Raw genomic sequence first — 22,794 nt, forward strand, 5'->3', positions numbered from 1 at the left:
TTCCGGTTCCTTGACTGTGTAGAAGATGGGGAAAGAGGTCACATACCAGCTTCTGTTGAAGCCCGAGCGTCTTCCTCCATTTTCAACTGGCGGTAAGAGATGCGTAGCTCAGGAATGGAGATGGCGTGGCCTCAAAGCAGGGCCTGTAACAAAGAAACCATTCGAAATGTTTTTATCATTATCATTTCGTGAAGATGCAAGGAGGGCAAGGTAAGTAGAGAGGAAAAAGCCATCGTCTTCTCTTGGGGGCTAAAATGAGCGGGCATTGTGTTGTTACTGCTCTTCAAACAGAGGGTTGATGCTGATCTTAAGCCCCAATAATGATTTCGGTGCCCATTTCTTCCCCCCTTTTCTTGCTCTGTAGTGGCTCCTCTTTGAGAACAGTATGACCACTATCCCCAGTTGTCTTGCATGATTAATTACAGCATCTGTCCTGTCAGAAGCTATAATGAAGAGGTCTTGATAAAAATTGCAAATTACCACTGGCAACAGTCTTAAACTGCTTATGATAAAATGAAAATTAAAAACAGCAAGTGTCAACCCTGACCGGAATCCTAATCTGGAAAAAAAAAAAAAAACAAAAAAAAAACGAGGGTGTGAGTGGTGGTATCCATAGCTACTGTGTGCAAGACATTCGGAAAATAATGGAATATGGATTCCTCAAAGTTGTTGTATTTCAAAGAATATTTACTGTATGTTGTGGGCTATGAATAATGAATTCAGCTTTCAATATTTCATAATCTTCTTGTACTCTGTATTATGTACAAATATTGAACAGCAAGAGATTCTAATTATAAATTTATAGATTTCTTGCTGTAGAAAAATTTATGTCTAAATTGAAGCTTTTCATAAGACGTATTAGTTGACAGGTATCAGTGTTCAAACAGTCTGAGAATGATGCTTAATCACAGCTACAAGGGGGCAATTGTACGCCGCAAAGAAATGATGTGCTTGCATCAGACCCATCAGAAGCAGAGCTGATGGTAAAAGATTTGCTGTGAATTGAAACTAACATTACATAACAATAAGAACCATTTTATATTCTGTTGTGAAACCTTTAGACAAATGTCTTCAAAATTAATTGCTAAACTCCATGTGACAGTAATTGTGTATTAGTTCTGTAATTGTCATTTTGAAAACCCATGAAGTATTGCTTGGAAAAAAAATGTCACTAGTGATAAGACTTAATTGCAAATGAAGTCTGTTTTCAACTGTTTGCAGTTAGAAGCAGGTGTTGAATCATCTATTAAATGATTTTATAAATCTTGGGTTTTATCACATTTGATTAAATGTTGCTAAGCCCCTGACGGTCAATTTCAAGAAAAAAAAAAAAATTGCTTCGTTACTACAGTTTAAAAAACTAATCACCAGGCAAAACTATATCTTTAAAAGGTCCAAACACTTGACTCATGAAAAGAATCCCCCCACCTTGTTACCAAATTATTCTTAGTAATCGCTAAAGCATATGATGAGTCAATGTGTATTTGAGTTTATACATAGGACTGGTTCCTATTTCTGAGCAGTACATGGTGTACTTTTTTGGTTACAGGTCAGAAATAAATCAGGGTAATAAGTGTGGTATCAGATTAGTAGGGCACCTCAATGGCCTAAAGGCTTTCCCTCTTAAGTGGTCCACAGACATTAACGTGGCTCCCCCACAGCCCCTCCTCCATCCCACACACCTCTTCTCTCCCCCTGCCGTGTGCGCACATTATTTTATTACTCTGGCTAAACAGACTCTCTTTTTTGCATTAACCTGTACTGCCTTATGATGAAAGAACAGAAGGAGTTTTCATTTTTAGCTGACACGGGGTCATTAGTTCCCAACTCAAAGAACACAAAAGCTTAAATGCCTTCGTGCAGCATAATTTCTGCCATCTATTACCACCTGACGGAGGTTTGAAGGCTTTCTAGACAGATGGATTAATATCTCAAGTTTAAGTAGAAGTCCTCCGCTGTGGTCCATTCAGCGGGCTTCAGCCATCTGAATGGTTTCTTTCCCATTTCTCACTTCATGGAGCATTTTTCAGCACTGGACTTCAATCTAACCTTTCCTTCTCCCCCACTCCCACCCCCTTTGTTTGGCTTTTGTTTTGCAACAGCTGTTATTATCGTTTTTGGTCAGCTGTGATTGCTGGAGGCAAAATAGGACCAGATGGTGTTTTGCTATGCATGAATGGCGAGTTAGAGGAGTTGGGATTGAATAGGCCAAGTTTGAATGGTGTCTCCGCACCACCTGCCTGCCTGAGCTGTGGCACACACATCACAGGAGCATGATCTGCCTCAGACCTACTAGCATCGGATGGGAAAGTGGGGAGCTGGGGTGGATTTTCCCCATATTTATTGATCTTCCATGCACTCGCAGAATAACGCAGTGTGCAGTCAATTTATGTTAATTGGCTATGACACAGCATGGGTGTGTAATCTATCACTCTAGAATTCTGGTTTGCTTTGGGGATTTCATTGCTCCCCCAGATACACACACACACACACACACACACACACACACACACACACACACACACGCAGTAAAAGTAAAAATTAATGGGCAAAGTAGGCACAACATTTTTAAAAAATTTATGTCTAAAATAGTAGCACGAAGGGTCTGAGGTGAGGTTTTGGAAAAGAGAGGATTCTTCAAAATGGTATTTGTATCCGTTAATAACTCGAGGTAAAGAAAAGCTGTGATTCAGATATGTGTAGGGAGCCCTTACATTTGTAGGTTATCCATCAAATATTTTACATTTTTAAGAAATGTGCCTTACCAAGAAAATCACACAGATAACAACCAGAATTTTCTAGAATTTTCTTGGAAAACATTCTCAACTGTAGAAGTTTTTCTCCTCATTCTTTCAAATAGGGTTAGCTTGGCTGACTATCTGAAGTCACCCTCCGGATAAGCACTTCCCCTGAATCTGAAAGGTGCTGAATGAGTCGAACCCGTGTTGACCGTGATCCTACAGGTGTGTGGGTTGTGTGCGCCGGTCTGTTACTGAGGAGAAGCTTAACCATCCGGGAAACATGGAGTTAGATATGCAGACCGACAGCTCCATTTGCCTAAGGCCCTAATTACTTAAATTTACTTCTGCTACATGCAAAACGCTATGATAGGTCCCGAAGGAGATGCAAAAATAAATAGGGCCTTCTGTTGACTTTGTGTCTGTTTGAAATTTTCCACAATAAAAGTTTTAAAAAGAATAAAAGCCACCCTTATCTTCAGAAGCTCTTATTATTATTATTATTTTATTGCAATAGGGGAAAGCACCAGCAGACAATGCTCAGTGTACCAACAAGAGATCTAGGACACACGTGGGCTGTTAGGGTTTTTTGGTTCTTGTTTTTTGTAATCTGAGAAAAATATAATTTTATTTAGAAAGGGGAGAGATTGCAATTGGTTTGGGGGTTTTAGACAAAGCTGCATGGGATTACTGGCATTTAAGATGTGCCTCCTTGAAGTCTGGGTGGGTAGGATTTCACCAGGTCGAGATGGAAGCCCTATTCTGGCAGAAGAAGGAGGCATCTCCAGAGGTGGAGGAACAGGAGAAAAACCACCGGGGTTGAAAGCACAGGCACCCTCTTAACAGCAGCACAGAATATAGCAAACTGAACACACAGTGCTTTGGGGGAGGTGAGCAGAAGAAAGTGCTAGATAAGAGGTTTGCGGTTAGATTTGTATAAATTCTTATATATCCTGGCTGGGCACTTGTGCTTTCATTCAAAAAGCACCAGAGGTGTCTGAGTTAGAAGGTATGATCAGGGTAGACTGAAGGCATGAAGGATTTTATCTTCACTTACTTTTGAGAAGAGAGTATCTGGTTGGCACTAAAATCTGAACGAATAATGAAACAAGGTTCCCACTTGAAACTGTATCTCAGGATTTCCCACTGTAGCTCAGTAGGTTAAAAACCTGACATGGTGTCTGTGAGGATGCAGGTTCGATCCCTGGCCTCGCTCAGTGGGTTAAGGATCCGGCGTAGATCTACGAGAGCTGCGACGTAGATTGAAGATGAGGCTCAGGTCTGGCATTGCTGTGGCTGTGGTGTAGGCCGGCAGCTGCAGCTCTGATTCAGCCCCTAGCCTGGGAACCTCCGTATGCCGCAGGTGCAGCTGTAAAAAGAAAAAAAAAGAAAAAGAAAATCTATCTTGATATTTTAATTATTCACATAAATAAATAAAGTGATGGCTTCCCGCTCGCTCTCACACAGCTCCCATCTTCCTGATGCAAGAACACACCATCGACAAAGCCGAATGAAGGTCTTTTTTGGTGACAACAGCAGAATAAGCCTTATCCTTGCATTAGCATCCAGAGGGAGATCATTTTCTGTGTTTCTGCTGTGAAAAGAAAGCTATTTTCACCACTGGTAAAAAGTACCTCTCGGTGCTTGAACTCAAATGCGATGAATGATAAAAAAGAAGGCTTTGCTTTGTTGCTGAGTAAAACCTCAGGCAGCACTGGGAGGGATGTTGGTTATGGTCTCAATTTAATTTCAAAGAAGAACCTTCACAGATAGAAAACGTGAATGTGGATGTACACTTCTTAGCAGAGGAATAATGCTCTTTTGTCAGACATCTCATTATCCCTAGCATTTGTATAGGGCTCTATACTTTTCAAAAGCAGTTTTCTGTGGATTATCTCATTCAGTTCCCTCTCCAGATGGGACAGGAGTGAAATCTGTGTCACAAATTAGGAAACTGAGGCACGGAGATGGTGGTGACTTGTTCCAGAGTCTCTCTGCTTATCAGAGACACAGCCAGACCTGGAATGGAAATTTTCTCCTTCTAGACCTCTTATTTCATTTTTCTTCCAATATGTATATAGGTATGGCATATAGATGGGACATATTTATATCTGTCATATATTTGTATGTAGGATGAGCAAATAAATACATGTGTGTGAACAGACGACAGCTATAACTAGATAGGTAATAGAAAGATAGACAGATGACAGAAATCCATCACAGGACCAAAGAGAATAATTAATCCGTGTTTTCCTCATGGCTAGTCAGGCAGTAAACCAAAGTGAATGCCACCTAGCCTGGGTTCTCAATGGGGCCTGATGCCACATGGTATTTTTTTTTTCTTTTTCAGTGTGAACAGCTTCCGGTCTGATTGTTTTCTCTACCAGGATCTCTCTGTGATTATTTCGTTTTCGGGCAAACAGCTTTGACTTGTGGGATTGAAACATTTCGCCACAAAAGTGCCAAAGCATAATGTTGCTCTAGGTATTTAAGAAGGAAAAGAAAAAAAAAAAAAAGCAAGCAGGTTTTAGGGAAGATTGAGAGAGTAGGTAGGTCTGCATTGTTACACACTATTTAAGGACTCCAGCAAATCAATATTGAGCTTGGAAAATCAATGACAGAATAGGGAGCGCGTCTCCCTGGGGATTATGGGTAGTGACCCTGAATCCTGCTGCAGGAGTCACCTGTCCATTTCTGAGACCGTATCCCCCTTGCTAAGTGGGATGTGTTCTACCACAGGCCACCACTTGTTAAGGGAAATACAGAAATAAGGACCTCCAATCCTATGTCCCCCTGTCCACATGATTTTATTATTAGTCTTAACTTTAAAACGAACAGAGCTCTAAATATACCTCGAAAAAACAGTCACTTACTCAGGTCGAAGAGAAATGAATGACCGTCTAACATACTCATCCAGAATACCAGGCACCAACACTCCAGGGAACAATTATTTGGGGGCTTTCATTCACAAGGTGTTTGGCTTCTACAGACTCAACAGGATCATGGTTATTTTGAGATACAGGTCTTCTGTTGTTTTCATATTTTGGGCCAACTTTGTCTTTCTGGTCAGTCTGCATTGCCTCCAAGGGTATACTGTTACCAGGTAAGGTTATTTTCATAACATTCCTTGTTATAAGTCATCCTTTCTGACATGCAGAGGGAGCCTTAATTTTCAGTCTGTCACAAGGAGCGAAAATGATGCCGTGTTTCTAAACCCGCCTTGATTGGTCATTTGCAAATTTGATACAAGATCTTAGTCCAAATCATTCAAGCCTGCTGTTCCACCCTCACCCTTTCTGCCCGTTCTTAATCTTCTCCTCTGTAATTGGTATTAAGTATGTGGGATCCCAGGGGACAAATAACAGCATCTGAGGAAATTACCTACACACAGTCTGACCTCTTGTGTGCTTCCTTTTTGGATGCCAAATTAAGATATCCATCTTTGGGTGTTTGGACAGGTACCTGGAAGAACTAACAATTTTCTCCATAATAGCATTTTTCATAAATTGTGTTCAAAGGCTGGCATACCTAGCACAGCACTTTTTAATGATGTTTGGGATATTTTAGCCAATGAATGTGAGTATAGCTATAGCTCTTTCCAAAGCAGAACCTAAGAAGTCTATGGGAGAAATGCACTATGATGTTGCATGCTAAAAAAAAAAAAAAAAAAATCACCATTGTTTATGCTATTTGGAGAAAATTTCTTACCAAAAACATATTATGTTTTCTCACAGCTTAAATTCCAAAATTTTGCTTAGCAAGAAGGCTGGGACTATCAGGGAAACTTTTTGAGGTTTAAATATGTTAAAAAGGTGGCAGTGATATTCGTTTCTAGAGTTTCAAGAGTCCAGAAATGTGGGCTCAGTCAACTGCTGGACACAAGTCAGCAGTCAAAGAAGAATGACTTTTAATAATGGGAACATGAGTTCCCATCGTGGCTCAGCAGAAACGAATCTGACTAGGAACCATGAGGTTTCAGGTTTGATCCCTGGCCTCCCACAGTAGGTTAAGGATCTGGTGTTGCCATGAGCTGTGGTGTAGTTCGCAGATTCAGCTCGGATCCCGAGTTGCTGTGGCTCTGGTGTAGGCTGGCAGCTGTAGCTCCAATTCGACCCCTAGACTGGGAACCCCCATATGCCACGGGTGCTGCCCTAAAAAAGACAGAAGACAGAAAAAAAAATAATAATGGGAACAAATTATCTTTTTTTTGATTGGGTTTAATTCCCGTGAAGAAATTTGTTTATTATTGGTTATGTTTGATGTTTGTTTATTGCCCAAGAACAATTTACTTGTCTGTTGGGGACAAAATATGTATGTTGTTCATGTTTTTGACAAAACATGATGGTCAGATTCTTGAGAAGGTTAGGTAATTGTCTACAGAGGTTTAAATTCTTTTTTTTTTTTGTCTCTAATTTTTTAAAATTGAAGTATAGTTGATTTACAAGAGGTTTAAGTTCTTGAACCAAAAACTATTCAGAGACCAGGGTCATGTTTTTTCAACTTGTCCTTCCCTTTAACTGTTACAACCTCTTCCATAGTAAGAAGCATCTGGAGGATGGAGAGGGAGCTTCATCTGGGCATTCCTAGAGGAGCAGTCTGGCATCCAAAGATGTCACCAGCACTTGACCAAGAAAATTTCAGGAAGCCCCACCCTTGGCCAACTTCAAGTGCTTAACTCACCACCACATGTATAGGAAATGAACAGAACTCTGCAGAGCAAATGAAGCATATCTCAGATTCCCCACTGCGGCTCAGTGGGTTAAGAACTGGACATGGTGTCCATGAGGATGCACGTTCAATCCCTGGCCTTGATCAGTGGGTTAAGGATCTGGCGTTGCTTCAAGCTGTGGCGTAGGTCACAGTTGCAGCTAGGATCTGGTGTTGCTGTGGCTGTGGTGTAGGCTGGCAGCTGCAGCTCCAGTGTGACCCCTAGCCCAGGAACTCCTATATGTGTGGCCTTTAAAAAAAAAAAAAAGGCATACTCCATGCTAAACAAAATCTCTGAGAAGGGTGGCAGTGGTCTGGGCACATGAACCATGATTCTCACAAGGAGCCTGAGTACACAGGCTCTGAGTCAAAGAAACAGAACTCAGCCCGAGAAAAAGGGGATCACGGGATTTGTGTGGTTTGTGGGTGCCCAGGCAATGGCCATGAAACTACTTGGCTCCAGAACTAATAAGCTACGTTTTGGAAGCCTGTGTTCTTAGTACAACTAAGAGTTTTATGTTTGATACAGATGGTGTTTATATAGAGTATACGAGCTCAGCGTGAGAAGTAGTCATAAAACAGACTGGGGTTTGGTATAATTATTCACAATGACTATTGTATAATTGGATGCCATAACTATTATATAAAAAATATTTTAAGAAGTAGACTCCGCTCCTACTTTCACAATACTTCTGAACAATAAGAGACATATGCTGTCAACATCGTAACATATCTTATGATGTTTACAAACTTACACAAGCTTTGGCAAGATTGCAACTACAAAAGGCCAGGTTCTCTCTTTTATATCCTGAGAGACCCACTTGCCCTAACTTACCTCCAGCAACAAGCTCACTTCCTAGTCACCCACAGGGCTGCAGGAACTCACTGCATTAGGCTACCCAAATGAATGGGCAGATGTGAATAACAATATTTTACCAGTTTAAAAAAACAGGTCTATTCCATTGGAAAGTGCTCATTTCTTTGGTTTTTCCCCAAGGCAACAAAAGAAAGTTCCGTTGGGCCAAACTATGGCCCCTGCACATTAGCACAATGCTTATTTTAATGTTTCTAGATGGAATTTGTGAATCTATAGACATCCAATCACTCTAGACATAAACACTACGTCTTCTAAAAGGAAAAAAAAAAAAATGATGAGGCTAGGTCCCTATTGCCCCCCAGCAAAACAACAAAAAAGAAAATTCATTAGAGTTTTAAGCGAAACTTCATTTCCTCTTAATTGCATTTACAAAGCAGGTCTGTGTTCATGAGCTCTGGCGGCTCTTCTTGCAGGGAACTGTAGAGCGTGGGAAGTAAATTTCAGAACAAATGACTTGGGTGAGAGGCTTGTTTTCTAACACGTGTGAAATGGCCGTGGAAATCCATACAGCTCTCTCGTAGCCCCTCTCTCCAACTCACAGGTGGGCATCCACTGCTGAATTTTTGCCTGTGTCTCTCAAGGGTAATGGCTATGTTTTAATGACTGGAGTCCTTATTACAGAAGGATCGGGAGTTCCCAACGTGCTCTGTGTTATCATGGAAAAGTGAGAAGCATCTTTCCTGTCTGGACACCTCTAATTTCCATGATTCCTAACACGGAGGAGTGGATGCCAAGAGGGAGACCATTATTCATGCAAGTCCACCACCTGTTGCCCTAATGATGGTGCCCTTGAACATTTATCTGCCAGGTAACAAGCATGACATCTGTGCCTCAGCAGCCAGGAAGAGTGAGGGTTACGTCCCTTGTTATATTGGCAGCCAATACTTAATGATCCAAGCCTCAACGGAAGCAACCTGTTTTAGGTATGGTTTCCAAAGAGCTGCTTCCAATTGTCCTCCTTGGCCCTAGAAGAGGAAGGTAGTGAAGTATGGCTTTAGTACCTACTGTATTATGCCTGAGTGTGCAGCTCCAGCCTTGCAGAGATTCTCAACTATCTTGTTGTTTCCGACAGTTGGTGGATGGCCAGGAATGCTCCTGATTCCAAGAGAACAGAAGCCCCGTACAATGAGCCCTGAGACCAGTTTCTCTGGCCAAAGAGAATATAAATGCTTAGTGAGCAAGGATGTTGGGGTGTTGCCTACTTGGATCTGGACTTACTCTGTTTTTTTGTTTTTTTGTTTTTTAATGTAGAACATAGACAAACACATGCATATGTATTTGTGTACTGCTAAGCCTGACCAATTTATTGCAACTGTTCCTTTATGACTCTACTATATGGTACCCCTTTTTACCAAACCTGGCTTAATTCTCTGGTACAAGCAGCTTAAAGGACTGTTAACAAAAAAGAACAGTTGTCCTTTCTGATGTTAACCTCAGAGCTTAGGATTTTCTTTCCAACACCCTGGCTTCCACTGACAGCTCCCTGTGAATGCATTAGCTATTAATCATCCTTACCTTTTCATGTTTACACATTTTATGGGTTTTCTCTAAGCTTGATGAAACAGAACTATCTATTCAGTTTACTTCTTATCCTTTATCCCACCTCCTCATTGGTCCACATGTAGGCCTAATATTACCTACAGGTATTTGTGTACAGTTGAGTCATTCACTTGCACATTTGTTCAGCAGATGTTTACATGGTGCCTTTTCTCATGTGATGGGGGATATGGTTTTATTCATTCAGTAAGTATTGGGGTACCTACTAAAATGCAGTGGATACCAAAGCAGCCGGGAGGCGGGATGGGGAAGGTGTGGAGGGGTGGATAGAGGATAGATTGCAGGTATGAATAGAGCAGCTAAGGAAAGCCTCACAGAGTGGGAGGAGATGTATGTTCACTGGGGGAAGGGCATCCAGGCAGAGAGAACAGCAAATGTAAAGGCTCTAGATAGTTGTTATGTTTGAGATGCTGCAAGGCCACCAGGGTGGCTGGAGGGAGATGAGCGCAGGAGAAAGCAGATGAAGTCCAAATGGGAAGCAGGGAGTCAGGTCGTGAAGGGTGCTGATTCTCATTTCTCACAGGAGACCACAATAGGCATTCATTTCTTTCCTGACATATCATCATGAGATTATGGTTATGTATGTTGGGAAAAAATGTGTCCTTAACTTTTCAAGCTACATACTGAAATATTTATGGATGGGATGAGATGATGTCTGGGATTTGCTCCATAATAATACAGGATGGGGGAAGTGGATGGGGATGTGGAAGGAACAGCTTTGGCCATGGGTTGTGAGATGTGGGGGCTGGGTTGTGTGTACATGGATGTCCGCGAATTTTGAACATACACAAAAGGTTCATCTGGAGAACCTTTAAAAATAAATAACTTCAGCGACTGCTATGGCTGGGTTTGGGTGCAGCATAGACATTGTTTTTTGTCTATTTTAAGCCTCCCTAGGTTTTGTTAATATCCTATTCACCTGCGAATAACCAGTATAGGATCTTCTAGGCCATTATTAGGACCTGGGTTTTGACTCTGAGTGAGAGAGGGAGTGAGGATTTTGAGCAGTAGAATAACCCAATCTGACTTATGTTTGAAACAGATCCTTCTGGCTGATGGATTGAGAATAAATTACAGGGCAAGAGGGCAGAAGCAAGGAGATCCAGGCAATTATAGATGAAAGTAATTACGAAACAGCTTGGTGACAGCTATGATAGAATGTCCTACACATGGCAAGGGAGGCTGAACACACCTATTCTCACTCTACCCAAACACTCCTGGTTAATGAAGGACCTTCCAAAACATGCTGGCTGGCTCCGCTGTGAAAGGGTAGAATACAGTATGCAAGTGTAACATGGGAGATTTCCACAACCACGAGACAGTCACATGCCCTTTAAGACTTCTGACTTCCTTTACCTGAAGCAATTATGTTCCAGTTAACTTGTCCAATCTTTGCCTTGATTTCGGATTTTTCATGAGGAGGGCAAAGTTAAAGGTTAGAAAGAAGAAACGCTTTTGGAGTCCAACATGCAGGAACTAAGCACCTCATAAACCATCTTTCACTCGCTTGTGAATGTACAGAAATGCTTTGGAAGTTCAGCCAAACCAATCGACCTGTCTTTCAATGACAGGCTGACATGTTTTCCCATATGATGGAATCTTATAAGTAGAAACGGAGCATGTCCTATCCTCCTGGCTTGTATCATCCAAATACTATTCTCAGCAAACCTTCAGGAAACTTTGTTGAGGGAGTTCCCATTGTGGCTTCATGGTTAAGGAACCCGACTAGTATCCATGAGGACGTAGGTTTGATCCCTGGCCTCGCTCAGTGGGTTAAGGATCTGGCGTTGTTATGAGCTGTGGTGTAGGTCACAGACACAGCTCAGATCCCGCACTGCTGTGGCTGTGGTGTAGGCTGGTGCCTACACTCCGATCTGACCCCTAGCCTGGGAACCTCCGTATGTGGTGGGTGTGGCCTTAAAAAGACAAAAAACAAAGAAACCAAAAACCAAGAAAAACCCCAAACCTTTGTGGAATACACAATTATATACTATATACTTCTATAAGGCCATGTACTGTACTTAGTAGAAACAAATTGCTTAAAACGCAAACCCTGACTTTAGGGAGCTTACATTTTGACCTCCCTCTTCTTAAACAAACCACTGTGACTTGTTAATAGCAAATAAGAACCCAGAAATTATTTAATTTGTTGTGTAGTCACTACTGATTTTAAATCTCATGGAATACAGGGGCCATATCTTACACATGACCATTCATATACCCTCACCACCAAAGAAACTGCCGGGTCCACAAAACATGCTCAAAGACTTTGGTGGACGGATTTCTAGATAATTTTCACATGAAATTCATAAAAAGATGTTTAAGAAGGTTTAAGAATAGCACATCCAGGAGTTCTCATTGTGGCTTAGCAGGTTAAGGACCCAATGTTGTCTCTGTGAGGATGCGGGTTTGATCTTTGGCCTCACTCAGCGGGTTAAGGATCTGGCATTGCTGCAAGCCACAGCCTAGATCCCAGACATGGCTTGGATCCAGCATATTTGTGGCTGTGGTATAGCCCTGCAGCAGCAGCTCCAATTAGACCCCTAGCCTGGGAACTTCCATATGTTGTGGGTGTGCTCATTAAAAAAAAAAAAAAATAGTGCATTCACTAGCAGTTATTACAGAGGAATGACAAGACGACTTCAGCTGATCTGAACCAGCCTCTGGAGCATAGGGATAGTTACCAAAATCTAACTTACCAAAGAGCACATGAGAAGGGGAAGCTGAATTGGTTAGATTGCCCAGTGGCACCAAAGAGGGTTACAGAGGTGAGCAAGACCCTTCTCACTGTCCCAAGCTTAAGACCTTTCCCCCAGGCCCAGGCTAAGAGGGGGAGAAACCTAGCCTATTTCACCTCCCAAAAAATCTACCTTTGCCTTCCATGTTGATATTTCTCTTTGTACCGCCTCAACCCTTTTGCATATCATTTGATGTACAAAACCTAATCCTTTTTATGGCTTTAAGTGGAAGTGATTCTCTAGGTTGTGCAAGTATGAACATTGCCTTTTCCTTTAACTGCAAAATGACTTTTGGTGGAAGGACAATGCCTTCTACTTTAGAAGCCCACAGCAGGTGCTCAATAGAGAGTTTTTAAAGAAATAGAATTAACAAAATGCATTATTCTGTTCATTCCTGTTTTAATTAGGACTCTCAATTGCAGGAGATAAAAACCCAAATCAAATTCACTAAGGGAAAATAAGGGAATTTGTTTGCCTCAGTAACTGAAAAGTCCAGCGAAGGGACTAGCTTCAGGCACAGCTGGTGCCAAGAGCACAGACAAGCTATCAGGGCTCACTTTCTTTGTGCCTTTGCTCTGCCACCTACTGTGCAATCTGCATCCACAGGTTCCATCCATGGACTCTTGGAAGCACCAACTCACCGTATCTTTACTGCTGGCATTCCCACCAGAAAGAAGATGTACTCTCTCACCATCCCAGGAAAAGCTCATCATGTTAAGTTCGTTCCGATTGGGTCTTGTGCCTGAGCGTAAACCAATCACGGTGGATGACTGTCATGTCCTTCTCTGATTAGTTAGGCTCAAGTCACCGCTTCATCCCTGGAGAGCATGGATTCAGCTCCTCCAGAAGTAAAAGGACTGAGAACAGGGAGCGGTGGCTCCCCTATAGAAAACCAGAGTACTGTTGCCTAAAGGAAAGAGTGCATGCTGGGTGGCACGAGCAGTGCACGTAAAACACTTTCCACAAAGGGAATTCTTAGGGAGTTGGCTGACACAAAGCATCCAGTAGGAGTCAGGAAAAGGGTACACTTGCTTTTGGTATGTGCCAAAATAATCAGTTTTGTGGCTTTGGGAATGTGTTCTCTCTTGCTCTCAGCCAGCCTTTTAAGGGAGGACATTGCCTAAAGTCATCTCCAGTAATCTTTCCCTCAAAGTGAGCCCATATAACCTGCTTGTTGTTCAGATTCCTTGTCCTTGGTTTCACATGTAAGATAAGGAGAGAAATTCTTCTTTGCAACATCCACCAAAACACCCAGACCTCACTTGCCTCTTCTCGCTACATTCCCTGTGTGGCTGTTGAATAAATGATTGAACATGGGACGCACTTAATCTTCCCCACAATAGCTCTCCAAACATCCAATACTGTCAGATGCTTTCCTGGCATTTGAAAGTATGCCTGCAGCAAAGCCATCTATTGAATGTTCACTGTGACTAAGACCCGATGGACAAAGAAGACTGTAAAGCTGCCATTACTGGCAAAGTCAGTTGCTGTGGGGCCTCCTGGGGGAAGAGCAAAAGACACGGAAGGTAACACCCTTAAAGCCAGCTAAGAGGGGGATGCTGGGGCTGGGTCCACTGACTTGATGCTTTCCATATAGCATAACAGGGATGGATTCCTATCAGGGAACATTTTAGGATATGGGCCTGGGGATCAAGTAGAGGGGTTGGCCTCCCATAACATAAATGATGTCCCAGATGTTGCATGTGTCACTGTAAGGCTCTGTGCTTGGGCTTCTTTCCACTTGCTCTGTGCAAACTCCTGGTCCAGACTGGATTTGCAAATGGGACATTCCCTCCAATTTTCTGGCACAGCTACGTTTGATAATTTTAAAAAACTGCTGATATAATATTTCAGAGCTCTAAATGAATTGTAAACACCTGATAATGAATTCTACATAGCTTTGGTTTATTTCATTTATGATAGAATGACTTAGTGGTAGTTTCCCTGCTGTTTGTAATTTCTCTTTAAAACTATCTCCTGATCCATGGAACAGGGTCCCCTGACACTATCCTTCTGGCCATAGGTGAAGGATCAGGGACATCTGTCCCCAGGTGAGCCAATCGGTTTATCCCTTCCTGGAATCTGCCAATTGGAACAGAGCCTGAGGACCAAGGGAGTGAAATTAATGTTTCCACTTCTCAGTGTTTCTTAGTCTTTTCTGTTAAATACGCAGATTCCAGGCGACTTCCTGAAAAATTCTGATTTCGTAGGTCCAGATTAACAAGCACTCTTGTTAGGTGACTCCTATCATCAGGCTGATTTGGAAAATGCTTGTTAGAGAAGGTCTAGGAACTTCCACCCTGGGATCTCCGTAGCAGGCTTGGTTCTTTCTCCCCAAGTTGTGTGAATGTTCAACTCTTTATTCCATAAATAAGCCTAATACACGCTCTTTTGTCTTTAAATCGACCAGTTAGTTAGTTTTTATTACTTACAAAGAAAAGCAATTAATTTGAAAAGATACCATGTCTAGAGGGACCAGCCAGATCAGAAGAAGAAGAAGTTACTGACGAATATGGAAGTAGATGAGCTAATGAAATAATCCCTCTAGCTGGTTGAAGAGGATTCCATACTATAATCTGCCCTACATTCATTTGCCCAGGAAAGGAGAAAAACATAATAAATGAGGGACTTTGACCCTTTAAGCAAATGAACAAACCGTAGCTACTGTTTTGCAGACCTCTGTGACCTATTATTATGTGTCCGTTGCCTTATTTTGTTTCCTATCATTTTATTTTCAGAAAGTAGCCAATGCCCCAGGCTCTCTTGGTCAATAACTCCTTTGTGTGAGAATGAATGGTCATCTTTGGATGCAACATTGATGTATGAGATAAACATGTGGCTGAAAAAAAACGCACCGTGATCCCCTGTTTGACAGCTGGGTCAAGAAAGGCCAGCAGGTCAAATACTTTGACTTGAGTTCATTGTCAGTGGGTTGTTCTGTTTTCATTCAAAGTTTCTTAATTCTCAGGCACTGGTAGGTAGCTTCTGCCTGCTTAACGCAAGGCGAGTCTGCTAAACACACGCAGTTGTTCTAGCCAAAGAGCCAAAATCTAGCAGTCATGTTACTTGGCTAGTTTGTCATTCAACCAGACATCTCTCTGTAGATAAACCTCCATCTTAAACACTAGAAGATTTGCAAATCAGTAATCTTCAAATTAACAGCAATGCACCAAGCAGAGGTTTCCAAAATGGACATTTTTTTTTTATAAGAAGGAATCTCTTTACACCAGGAATGTGTGCATGCATATTTTAGGGTCCCAGAGTAAGAAGTATGTGCAAAAAGGTATCTGTTCCTTGAATTGAGTTCTATAGCACTGGTATACGTTCTCTTTTCTCTGTTCTTGAAAGCCAAGTCTCAAAATAGCTCCAATATTTGGTGTGTGGTTGGGATTCTAAGTCACTCTAGATTTCCCTAAAAATACTTGCCTGACAGAATGATTCTTGGCAAACCAAGATAATTTGATATAGAGTAACAATGTCCACTATAATACATCAAACCTTTCTTCTTGGTCCTCAAGCCTGAACTGCCTTTTTGTCCTCTTTCACACTGACAGCCTGCTATCAATTCCAGCCGGGAGAACACAGGCTAGCTATGTGGCAGGTAATTAGTGGGCTCTATATCAGCAAGAGTTGGTCATTTTATAAAGCATGTTCACATCTTGTTAGCAGCTCCTCACCAGGGCCCAGCAGCATTGTGGCAGCTTTAGTTTGTTAATCTAATGTTGAGTCTCCTGGGTAATGAGGAATTGAGAAAGAACATTCAAATGGGGCAATATTTGCTGTCCTTATTTTTGTATTGCACCTGAGTATCTAATATCAGCTTTACAAGCCCACCGTCATGAAGCAGTGTCATCTTGTTCTACTTTTTCAGTCTTTCCTCTCTATAAATGTGTCGTCGAAGTTGCTCAAAAAATACCACAGTGGAGTTCCCACTGGGGCACAGTGGGTTAAGAATCCAGCTGCAGCGGTTCAGGTTGCTTTGGAGGTGTGGGTTCCATCCCTGGCTCCATGCAGTGAGTTAAAGAATCTGGTGTTAACAGAGCTGCAGGTGTAGGTTGCAGCTTGGGGCTGGGATTCAGTCCTGGCCTGGGAACTTCCGTATGCCGCAGGTGTGGCAAAAAGCAACCAACCAACCAACCAACCCATTGTGGAAACAATGCCATGAATTCTGAAAAGCTTCCCATCTCAATGTCTCTTCTGCTTTCGTGAAACTGTCTTTAGCATTATGCCTATGGATTCCCCTGACCCCCGCCCAGTTTTGTTGCTATTTTGAGAAAGTGATGTGTACCTTAGGGTGAATTAAGACATTTCTATTTTTCATGTGTTAAATAATAATTTCACATCTGCCCAAGACTAACCTGAACTTTGGGATCATCTGCCTCCGAATCAAATTTAGCATCATTCCATCTTCTGTTCTTTCCTATATTCATAGTGAAGTAGAATCTGAAAGGTTTTCTGCTTGCCTAGTAGCTTGGGTAACAGAATCCCAGTTCATTCCCCTGTGGCTATGGGATGTGGGTGTTACCAACTCCATTCTTGGCCCAAAGATGGACATATGAACCAGGCCTGGCCAATTATCACATCTTATTAGTCACAGGGATAGATCTGGAGATGGGCATGTGACTCAGTCAGATCTCTAGGGAAGGAAAAATCTTGTGGTTCGCTCAGATTGCTCAGGAACAAACCTAAGTTTATCACAGGAACTCTAGGAAAGACGGTCCAGGGGTGAAAATGGTGTGCACCTAAGGAGAGTGAAGCCAAGAGGAGCAAGAGTCAGCCTGCCTCCGGTGACATGATGTAGGCATGTACATTTAGGTGCCTACGGCATAAATTGGATAGTTTGCATGCCAACAAATTCCCTTTTCAACTGAAGCCATTGAGTTGGGTTTCCTCATTTGTAGTACATGAGTCCAGACTAACGCTCATGCCTCTTTTCATCCTGGTTCATGTGCTTACCTCTCCTGCTCAATCCATTGTCTGCATCTCTATCAAAATCTGCTCATCTCCTAAGATTGAATTCACATATCCCTGCTTCCAAAAATGTTTCCCTGATACTCCTGTAGTCAAAAGGCATTGCTCACTCTTCTCTTTTTTTCCACCTAAAATTCTCTATGGCACTTTCCACCTTCACCTTTCACATCTCCATTTCCTTTTATCAGTAAGCTTTCCAGTGATACTCTATCCCGAACATTTTAGATATTCAATCATATGTGGAATTGAAATAAGTATCTTTGGAGGCTGTGAGCACTTTTATCTTCTTAGGAAACATTAATTAGATTAGTGACTCATCTCCAAAGCAGCATTTCTGAAACTGTCCTGTGGAATACTTTAAGGTACTTGAGTAACAGGTAATCAGCTATTAGAGAGGTCTCATGGTCAAATAAACCTGGAAAACTTAAACAAAATTGAATTGGTATTTTCTATAGCCATTATCACACCAGTGAACAATACGATACTCTAGCAGGATATGGGGGGATGTGGCTGTGAATGGTATAGGTTTTAGCAGGGGTCCAGTTAGGTAGCAGAAGCCATATAGTAATTTGAATTGGGATGGTTTAAGGTAAAATAATTATTAACTAGTTTCAGGGAACAGAGATAAATCTAAAGCATACAGGAAGGAATAAATCTGGGAGAGGGCTTCCCCAAGACTGAGATTCACACTTTCTTGCACAAGCTGTGGCTCTTTCTACTGGAGGGCAGAGAAGTTCTTTGAGCTGCCCCAGCCCAAGGCTTCCCCACCCACTGAGATGCCAACAAATCTTCCTTGGAAACTGCTCAGGGTGTACTCTTTTTGTTTTTTTCTTTTTATGGCTGTACCTGTGGCATATGGAAGTTCCCTGTCTGGGGTAGAATCTGAGCTACAGCTGCAGGCCGATACCACAGCCACAGCCACATGGGATCCAAGCCTCATCCACGACCTATGGCTGCAGCCTGCAGCACAGCGAGATCCTTAACCCAATGAATGAGGCCAGGGGATCGAACCTGCATCCTTAGGGACATTATGTTGGGTCTTTAACCCACTGAGCCACAAGGGGAACTCTTCAAGGAGGACTCGACCTTGCTCTTCAGATATCACATATATGGGAAAGAATCCCATGTCTTACTTTGAAAACAGACATGTTTGTTGTTGTTTTTCTTTTAATTTGCTTTATATTTTTTGATGGGATTTTTAAAATATATGGATTGAGTTTGCTTTTAAAGATTGATAACATCAGCATGACAGTCACCATCTCCACACCTTATCAAAATACTCCCTATGGTGGCGTTCCCATTGTGGCGCAGTGGGAAACGAATCCAACTAGGAACCATGAGGTTGTGGGTTCGATCCCTGGCTTTGCCCAGTGGGTTAAGGATCTGGTGTTGCCGTGAGCTGTGGTGTAGGTCGCAGATCCCACATTGCTGTGGCTTTGGCCACAGCGTAGGCCAGTTCGACCCCTTGCCTGGGCACCTCCATATGCCACAGGTGCAGCCCTAAAAAAGACCAAAAAAAAACCCCCCCCAAAAACCCTCCATGTTGGACAATCCTAGTTCTTTTATTGTTAATGACACTAATAAATACTATAACAATGAAGGACTTTTTACTAAACTTCAACAGTTTATCCTATGTACAAAATGTTTGGGTCCAAAAGTTTGAATATTTTTTTTATACCTTTTGTTGGATACTGCTAAATTACATCATCTTGGCATGTTGAAAAAAAAATTTTTTTTTCAGTAAGTGGAGAATTGTAGGCAAGATTTTATTTGGGAAAGTGAAAGAAAGCAAGAGAGCAGGGATCCTAAAACTTTATAGGTTGAAACATAGTGGAACAAGGAGAGACTGGGGGCATGCTGAGGAAATACTCCAGACCACTTCGAGGCAGGCTACAAACCATGTCACGACAAGGTATCTGTACTTAATAGCTTTGGGGGTTTTGTTTTTTGTTTTTAATACAATAAGAACTGACATATTTAATCTTTCCTATTTCAGAGGTACTAACATTCATAACCATCACCAAAGCTTTTAAGCTGTTGGAGGGCAGTGAACATGTCTTTTTCTTCTCTCTGTGTCCCACAGTGCCTCAAAGAGTGTCAAGTATACAGTTTCCCCCTTTCCAACTTTATGCTGAATTAGTTATACTTCTATAAGGCACTTTTTATGTTCCACCTTGCATGAGTTAAGTGAGACGTTCAACAAGAATTCTGCCTTAAATGCTATTTATTCTACTAAGACTTCCAAGACTTATCTAGCTGGATAATTTATTTTTTACCCATGATTTACTTTTGTTTTAATTAAAGTATATTTGATTTACAAGGTTGTGATAATTGCCGCTATACAACGAAGTGATTCAGTTATACATGTACACACATCCATTCTCTTTCAGATTCTTTTCCCACATAGATGATCACAGAATATTGGGTAGAGTTCTCTGTTCTATACTGCAGGTCCCCGGTGGCCAGTCATTCCACATACCACAGTGTGCATAGGCTAATCCCAAACCCCCAGTCCATCCCTCCCCCACACCTGTATCCTTTGGTAACCATAAGTTTTTTAGTCTGTGAGTCTGCTTCTTTTTTGCAAATAAGTTCATTTGCATCCTTTCTTTAAAAAAAAAAGATTCCACATATAAGTGATATCACATGATGTTCATCTTTCACTGTCTGATTATTTAATTTAGTATGATAATCTCTAGGTCCATCATGTTGCTGCAAATGGCATTATTTCATTCTTTTTTATGGCTGAGTAATATTCTATTGTACATATGTACCACATCTTCTTTATCCATTCCTCTGTCGATGGACATTTAGATGGCTTCCGTGTCTTGGCTATTGTGTTTTGTGTTTTATTTTACTCGTGTTTTTATTTATTTATTTTTTTAATTTTATAATGATTTTTATTTTTTCCATTATAGCTGGTTTACAGTGTTCTGTCAATTTTCTACTGTTCAGCAAGGTGACCCAGTCACACATACATGTATACATTCTTTGTGTTTTTAAAATCTGTTATGATTATTACCATTGTTATTATTATTGCCTGGGATATTCTTTCTCTCTCTCTCAATAGAAATGGTATCAAGAGAGGATTCCAGGTACTGTGGAAAACTTTGGGACGGAATAACTTTGGTTTTATTGTGATACAGAGGTAATACCTCCACTAGAATGTAAGGTTCATGAGCAGAGGGATTTTTCTGCTTTATTCACTACTGTATCTCTAGCTATCTACAACCACAGCAGCCACTCGGTAAATCTTTGAGTGAATAAATGAGTGAATAGCTGATAACACCTGCCCTTCAGAGGCCTGAGGTGGAAATTCAGGTCATCAAGGAAAGCTAGTCCCCCAAAACAACTAGTAAGAAGTAGCCTCAAACAAAACAAAGATTAAAAATGCACACAAACATTTCACAGAGACCTTATGAAATACCCCACTCCCCATTATCCACAATCAAGAAACAGTCTTATATATTCATTAAGAGCAACATGGTAAATATGTGTATTAGTTCCTTTAATAGTTCTGAGAAAATAAGAAAATACAGATGATGGGGCTCAGTGTGGGGTAGGGGACAACGTTTGACTTTGGAACTAGATGGACTAAAGTTGGAAAATGAATCTTGCCTTCATTACTCACTAGCTCTGTGATCTTGGAGCTTATTTCCTTATCTTTAAAAGGCAATGGTAACCCTTCCATTGCAAGGAGGTTGTACAATAATGGAAATGTAGTGTTATCGGGCTCAATGTCTTGCTCATAAGGGTCCAACAGATTACAGATATTATTTTGGTAAGATTGAATCGTCCTCCTACTTTATTAAAATCTTCTATAGCCTAACACCTCAAATCTTTATAATGACTTAAAAGGCTTTATATAATCTGGATCCTGAGTACCTCTCCATCCTGGGTTACTACCATTCTCATATTACTCACTAAAGGAGCCATGCTGGCCTCCTCTCTGATCTTCCTGTGTGCTAAGCTTGTCCCTGCCTCAGGCCCTTTGCACCTGCTACTCACTCTGCACAATATACTCTTTGAAAAACTGGCTCCTATTCAGCCAAAATGTCATCTCCTCATCTCACATCACTTTCTGTTAAATGACTCTATTTTATTTTCTTCATGTAACTTAGCACTCTGAAATGATCTCATTTATTTATTTGCTTACTTGGATATTGCCTGCCTCTCTCTACTAAAATGTGAGCTCCCAAAGAACTAAAATTATATCTGTCTCAGTTTCTGAAGCCCTAGTATGTAGCACAGCACCTGACACATAATAAGCCCAGGAAATATTTGTTGCATGGGTGAATTTTTATTAGTCATTATCTTCCCTTTTGTTTACTTAAACAAACATAACTAAATTGGTCACAGTTTTACACTGAGATTTGAGTTGTAATATGGAGTGTTTGGCAATGCACAAATGATGAGACTGAAAATTAAAGAAGTAGAGGTACTAAGAAAGAGAAAGAGTCTTGAAGAAAATCCCCAAACTTTTTTCCCCACCAAAGTAGTGCGACTGATTTTCAATGTTTACCTCAGGGTCCCTTTTCAACATTCGTTTTTTACTCTATCATCAATCACTGTCAATTTGAAAAAGTACAATACTTAGGGTCATTTATCTAGACCTATTGGAGTCTAAAATTATGCAGCTTCAGTCAAATATATGTGAATAAAGACTGTCATTTCTGATTAATGACATGTGACTTGAATGTCTCACGAAATTATGTGTGCCATCCAAGCTTTACAGAAAGGTTATTATGTAAGGTCTTCTAATGTTTCTGCTTTTCCCTTTAAGAATCCTAGAGGATCCGATTTCTCTACAGGAAAAAAGTGAATGTTAATGATTTCAGTTGTAATTGTTACGCAGGTTCTTGGTTTGCTGGACCAAGAGCGTTTTTCAAGTTGAAAATTCTCTTCCACTGGATGGTTAGGCAAGCTTATGATGTTGCTGTTTTGCAATTTTTGTTGCCAACATAGCCTTCCCTATTATTGAAAAAATAATCCATGTAAGACACTAATCTTATTCAGCTGATGCAGAAAAAAGAAGAGTGAAAAACATGCCAATTCTTTGTCAATTACACTTTCCATGATTCATCAACTCTCTTCTTGAAGCATAAAATTCTACTTCAGCCTAGTCCCAAAAACATGGGAAAGAAAGATTTGGAAAGCAAACCCTGAAGGAGAAAAAGCCAGGAATGAAATAACGAAAGAAGAGGAA

General features: G+C 41.2%; 1 long non-coding RNA gene across 1 annotated transcript in view; it reads right to left on the bottom strand.

Moving 5' to 3' along the window:
* Positions 1–22,794, bottom strand: part of LOC125133775 (uncharacterized) — a 30,700-nt gene that overhangs the window by 884 nt on the left and 7,022 nt on the right. Inside the window, exon 2 of the long non-coding RNA XR_007136506.1 lies at positions 47–143. This is a non-coding gene — a long non-coding RNA (uncharacterized LOC125133775). The remainder of the gene's footprint in view (positions 1–46; positions 144–22,794) is intronic.

The sequence above is a fragment of the Phacochoerus africanus genome, chromosome 8 (genome assembly GCF_016906955.1).
Source record: "Phacochoerus africanus isolate WHEZ1 chromosome 8, ROS_Pafr_v1, whole genome shotgun sequence".
Classification (NCBI taxonomy): domain Eukaryota; kingdom Metazoa; phylum Chordata; class Mammalia; order Artiodactyla; family Suidae; genus Phacochoerus; species Phacochoerus africanus.